Source organism: Echeneis naucrates, chromosome 2 (genome assembly GCF_900963305.1).
Source record: "Echeneis naucrates chromosome 2, fEcheNa1.1, whole genome shotgun sequence".
Classification (NCBI taxonomy): domain Eukaryota; kingdom Metazoa; phylum Chordata; class Actinopteri; order Carangiformes; family Echeneidae; genus Echeneis; species Echeneis naucrates.
Window position 1 is genome coordinate 2539444 of NC_042512.1, and position 6520 is coordinate 2545963.

The following is a 6520-nucleotide window of genomic DNA, read 5'->3' on the forward strand; positions in this document are numbered from 1 at the left end:
AATGTCTCCATTCCTCATTTTGTCTTGCAAAGCAGACTGGAGTAGATCATGAGGATCCTTTGCACACCTATAGATTGCAGCAGAAATGACTATGAATCGAATTGTTTTGAATCAAAAATCATTTTGAATAAAGAATCGATTTTGAATCGAATCATAGCCACAAAAATCCAAATTGAATCGAATTGTTCGAGAGTGAATGATTCCGACCCCACTGAATATATATTTGTCCATGTTGGTGAGGAAAAATATTTCCTGTAACTGAAACTTATGAAGGAATTTTATTATTTTTTTAAAGTTTTAAATCTGTAGTTCAACATTTCTCTGTCACACTGACTGGACTAAACCAGAGAAGAAGAAAACAGACGTCAGCATGAAGATCCTCAGTGAGGATCAGTATAATATCAGCCTGATGTCTGCAGGTCAGAGTCACCACAACTGTAACATCATATTAATCTGAGAGCAGAAATAAAACATGAGTCTGACCTCAGAGTCTCCAGTCTGCAGTGAGGACTCTTCAGAAAACCACACAGATCCTTCAGTCCTGAATCCTTCAGCTTGTTCTGACTCAGGTCCAGATCTCTGAGATGGGAGGGGTTGGACTTCAGAGTTGAGACCAGAGAAGAACAGCTGATCTCTGACAAACTGCAGCACTCCAACCTGAGTGAAGAATAAAAGATGTGACTTTAGGAGACAGAGTTCCTGCTTGAAAGTGTTCAATGTTTCATCATCTGTTTAGAGCTGAAGGTTTAGAAAGTAGAAGTTTAGAAAATGAAATTCAAACAGCTGAACCAACAGGAAGCAGCTTCACAACAGTCAAATACAAACAGTGACAAGATTTAATGAGAAAATTAAAAACAACACTGTAAAGAACCTGAACTGACTCAAACTGTCATCATTGTGATTTTAACATATCAGAAATAACCAAACAGCAGAGTCAGCCAAACTTTATTTCTATCTCTGATTCTGCCACATATGATCTCTTGTATAACACAGAGATGGTCTTCTGGTCAGGGATGGAATTTTGGGTGGGGGCATTTCCCTTGCACTGTTTTGTCTGGAGTCAGAACAATCTCATAATGAATGAACTCTCATGGGGGCTTTCATACTCATATTTTGCAGTGTCGTAGTCGTATTTCAGACTTCACAAATGTGATTTTGAAGCACACTTGTAAGATAATTTACGAAGCATACAAATTGCTGAATGTGCAGTTATGAAATCTGTGTGTTGGATTTTGAGACTGATCTGATGTTGCAGTTCAGCCAACATCACCATTGGCTGATAAAGCTGTCGATCAATCGCATGGAGAGACTGAACCTCAACCTGTCAGTAACATTTATCTGACTATCCCCTTGTTGTAAATCATGCAATGTCACTGAATGAGTGGAAGCATCCTGCTTAGCAAAGTTAAATGTTCGAATGGACATAAATTATGTGACCGTATGTTACATGCCGCCTTTGCGAAAGGTGTTGTTTGTTGCCATAGTGACGACGGTCACCAACGGTTTAAGTGTGGAGAAATGTAAGGGGCCACATGAATGGCTGATGAATCTGTCAATCAAAAACATACATTTGATTGACAGCTTTACCAGCCAATGGTGACGTTTGTTGGAGGCTGAAGTGTGCGACTTAAGTTCGACTGGAGCCTCCATCTGTTAGCTCTGGCAGGTAAGTCCACTCTAAAACCAGTCAAACTGTCAACTACACAACCTCCAAAAGTTCTACACACAAAACATAACTTATCATTAATGATATATTTGAAGAAACATGAATAGCAGAATGTGGAAATCATACTCAAATATTCAGAATCTATTCTGATCTATGTCATCTTTAATGGATTATAAGGATGGGTTCAAAATGAAATATATAAATAAATTGTTGATTTTCCCGATTCTGACTGATCTTCATTTGAGTGATCTGATATCAGTCCACAGAATCCTGAGACTGATATTTAACATAGCTGGGAGATCAGCGAGGCAGACGGAGCAAACATGTTTCCTGCAGCAGAGAGAGGAGGGCAACGGGGCAACTGCTCCCCCAGCAGACCAGCCCTTAGAGCCAATCCTTATCTTAGTGTGGAACCAAACCACTGCAGCTGATTGGACTAAAGCTTTGCTACACAATCACAGCAAAATGGATGTTTTCCTGAGGTGCTGATGTTTACATTAGGTATGTTTGGAGCCACCTTATTTCCACTGCTGCAGTGTGTTGCTCATGTACATTCATGTCACTGCTTTGGGGTCAGTGGTTAATGTAAACATTATTATTCTAATAATGGACCAGGTGGGAAGGTTCCCTGTAAAATGAAAGCATTAGTTCTTACAATCTGTTTGATATTCAAACTAAATTGGCATTATGACTGAAATATCCCAAACTGAACCAATAGAGCCATGTTACATGTGGATGAAATTAATATTCTATATTTGTGATTTCTCTGATATTTTCATTAATAAATGATGTTGTGATATTACAGATATTATAAATAAACTGTTCCTAAAGCAGAGAGATAAACGGTCTCTGGATGTTTGGAGGAAGCCAAAATGAAGAACCTACTGTCTTAATAAGAACACTTACAGTGTGGAAGCTTACATTAAGAATAACTGAACTAAAAGACAAAGATCATTATGGACAGTTGTGTTCAGGAACACTTCCATTAGTCCCAGAAACAGGGAGCTTTAATGCCACACCTGAGGAAGACCAGATTTGTTCATTATGCAAACTGGATGAAGTAGAAAGTCAGATCCATGTTTTGTTTTTGTCATAGTCCACTCCTGGTTCTCCCCTCCACCACCCACTCTACCTGCCTGCTTACCTCTCTTAATCAGGATAAACAGACTCATCTGTTCCTCCCAGACTCCCCTTAACCAGCTCCTCCACTCTGCCTCTCTGCCAGATTGTCTTTGCATTACGCTCAGCTTTCCCGACGGACCTCCTGGGGCCTAACCTGCCTTCGGCCCCAGACCACTACTCCTCATCTCTGCCCCGGTAACCTGACCTGCTGCCTGTCTCTAGACTCTGCCTCTGCCTGCCGTCTGTTTGGGCTGCTGCACGTAGTCAATAAAGTTCTCAGCTGTTCCAGTCTAGACTTGTGCCATTCTTGGGTGAGAGAGCGAACCCATTACAGTTTTGTTGTTCTGTGTATGAGAACCTCAGAGGTGTTTTTGTTGGCAAAAGGGTTTATATTTGTGTTGATTTCTTTGAGTTTGGATGGTTCTAACAAACATTGAAATAAGATTTTAATATTTCAAATTAATATACGATGTCCCCTTTCAAAAACATTAGATTAATGTTTTCCATTCCAATGTCATTTTGAAATAAACTTTTTCAAAAGCTATTTTCAACCATTTAACAGTTAAATGTCTAAAACCTGAAGAGGATTTTCCCTCATAAATATAAACCTGTCTGCAGGTCAGTCACCACAACTGTAACATCATATTAATCTGAGAGCAGAAATAAAACATGAGTCTGACCTCAGAGTCTCCAGTCTGCAGTGAGGACTCTTCAGAAAACCACACAGATCCTTCAGTCCTGAATCCTGCAGGTCGTTCCAACTCAGGTCCAGTTCTCTAAGATGGGAGGGGTTGGACTTCAGAGCTGAGACCAGAGAAGAACAGCTGATCTCTGACAAACTGCAGCTCATCAACCTGAGTAAAGAATAAAAGATGTGACTTTAGGAGACAAAGTTCCTGCTTGAAACTGTTCAATGTTTCATCATCTGTTCAGAGCTGAAGGTTTAGAATGTAGAAGTTTAGAAAATGAAAGTCAAACAGCTGAACCAACAGGAAGCAGCTTCACAACAGTCAAATACAAACAGTGAGAAGATTTAATGAGAAAATTAAAAACAACACTGTAAAGAACCTGAACTGACTCAAACTGTCAACATTGTGATTGTAACACATCAGAAATAACCAAACAGCAGAGTCAGCCAAACTTTATTTCTATCTCTGATTCTGACACATATGATCTCTTGTATAACGCAGAGATGATCTTCTGGTCAGGGATGGAATTTTGGGTGGGGGCATTTCCCTTGCACTGTTTTGTCTGGAGTCAGAACAACCTCATAATGAATGAACTCTCGTGGGGGCTTTCGTACTCATATTTTGCAGTTTCGTAGTCGTATTTCACAGTTTTGTACTCGTATTTCGGACTTCGCAAATGTGATTTTGAGGCATACTTGTAAGATAAATTTATGGAGCATACAAATTGCTGAATGTGCAGTTATGAAATCTGTGTGTTGAATTTTGAGACTGATCTGATGTTGCAGTTCAGCCAACATCACCATTGGCTGATAAAGCTGTCGATCAATCGCATGGAGAGACTCAACCTCAACCTGTCAGTAACATTTATCTGACTATCCCCTTGTTGTAAATCATGCAATGTCACTGAATGAGTGGAAGCATCCTGCTGAGCAAAGTTAAATGTTTGAATGAACATAAACTATGTGACCGTATGTTACATGCCACCTTTGCGAAAAGTGTTGTTTATTGTTGCCATAGTGACGACGGTCACCAACGGTTTAAGTGTGGAGAAATTTAAGGGGCCACATGAATGGCTGATGAATCTGTCAATCAAAAACATACATTTGATTGACAGCTTTACCAGCCAATGGTGACGTTTGTTGGAGGCTGAAGTGTGCGAATTAAGTTTGACTGGAGCCTCCATCTGTTAGCTCTGGCAGGTAAGTCCACTCTAAAACCAGTCAAACTGTCAACTACACAACCTCCTAAAGTTCTACACACAAAACATAACTTATCATTAATGATATATTTGAAGAAACATGAATAGCTGAATGTGGAAATCATACTTAAATATGCAGAATCTATTCTGATCTATGTCATCTTTAATGGATTATAAGGATGGGTTGAAAATTAAATATATAAATAAACTGTTGATTTTCCCGATTCTGACTGATCTTCATTTGAATGATCTGATATCAGTCCGTAGAATCCTGAGACTGATATTTAACATAGCTGGGAGATCAGCGAGGCAGACGGAGCAAACATGTTTCCTGCAGCAGAGAGAGGAGGGCAACGGGGCAACTGCTCCCCCAGCAGACCAGCCCTTAGAGCCAATCCTTATCTTAGTGTGGAACCAAACCACTGCAGCTGATTGGACTAAAGCTTTGCTACACAATCACAGCAAAATGGATGTTTTCCTGAGGTGCTGATGTTTACATTAGGTATGTTTGGAGCCACCTTATTTCCACTGCTGCAGTGTGTTGCTCATTTACATTCATGTAACTGCTTTGGGGTCAGTGGTTAATGTAAACATTATTATTCTAATAATGGACCAGGTGGGAAGGTTCCTTGGAAAATGAAAGCATTAGTTCTGACAATCTGTCTGATATTCAAACTAAATTGGCATTATGACTGAAATATCCCAAACTCAACCAATAGAGCCATGTTACATGTGGATGAAATTAATATTCTATATTTGTGATTTCTCTGATATTTTCATTAATAAATGATGTTGTGATATTACAGATATTATAAACAAACTGTTCCTAAAGCAGAGAGATAAACGGTCTCTGGATGTTTGGAGGAAGCCAAAATGAAGAACCTACTGTCTTAATAAGAACACTTACAGTGTGTAACCTTACATTAAGAATAAGTGAACTAAAAGACAAAGATCATTATGGACAGTTGTGTTCAGGAACACTTCCATTAGTCCCAGAAACAGGGAGCTTTAATGCCACACCTGAGGAAGACCGGATTTGTTCACTATGCAAACTGGATGAAGTAGAAAGTCAGATCCATGTTTTGTTTTTGTCAGAGTCCACTCCTGGTTCTCCCCTCCACCACCCACTCTACCTGCCTGCTTACCTCTCTTAATCAGGATAAACAGACTCATCTGTTCCTCCCAGACTCCCCTTAACCAGCTCCTCCACTCTGCCTCTCTGCCAGATTGTCTTTGCATTACGCTCAGCTTTCCCGACGGACCTCCTGGGGCCTAACCTGCCTTCGGCCCCAGACCACTACTCCTCATCTCTGCCCCGGTAACCTGACCTGCTGCCTGTCTCTAGACTCTGCCTCTGCCTGCCGTCTGTTTGGGCTATTGCACGTAGTCAATAAAGTTCTCAGCTGTTCCGGTCTAGACTTGTGCCATTCTTGGGTGAGAGAGCGAACCCATTACAGTTTTGTTGTTCTGTGTATGAGAACCTCAGAGGTGTTTTTGTTGGCAAAAGGGTTTATATTTGTGTTGATTTCTTTGATTTTGGATGATTCTAAGAAACATTGAAATAAGATTTTAATATTTCAAATTAATATACGATGTCCCCTTTCAAAAACATTAGATTAATGTTTTCCATTCCGATGTCATTTTGAAATAAACTTTTTCAAAAGCTATTTTCAACAATTTAACAGATAAATGTCTAAAACCTGAAGAGGATTTTCCCTCATAAATATAAACCTGTCTGCAGGTCAGAGTCACCACAACTGTAACATCATATTAATCTGAGAGCAGAAATAAAACATGAGTCTGACCTCAGAGTCTCCAGTCTGCAGTGAGGACTCTCCAGAAAAC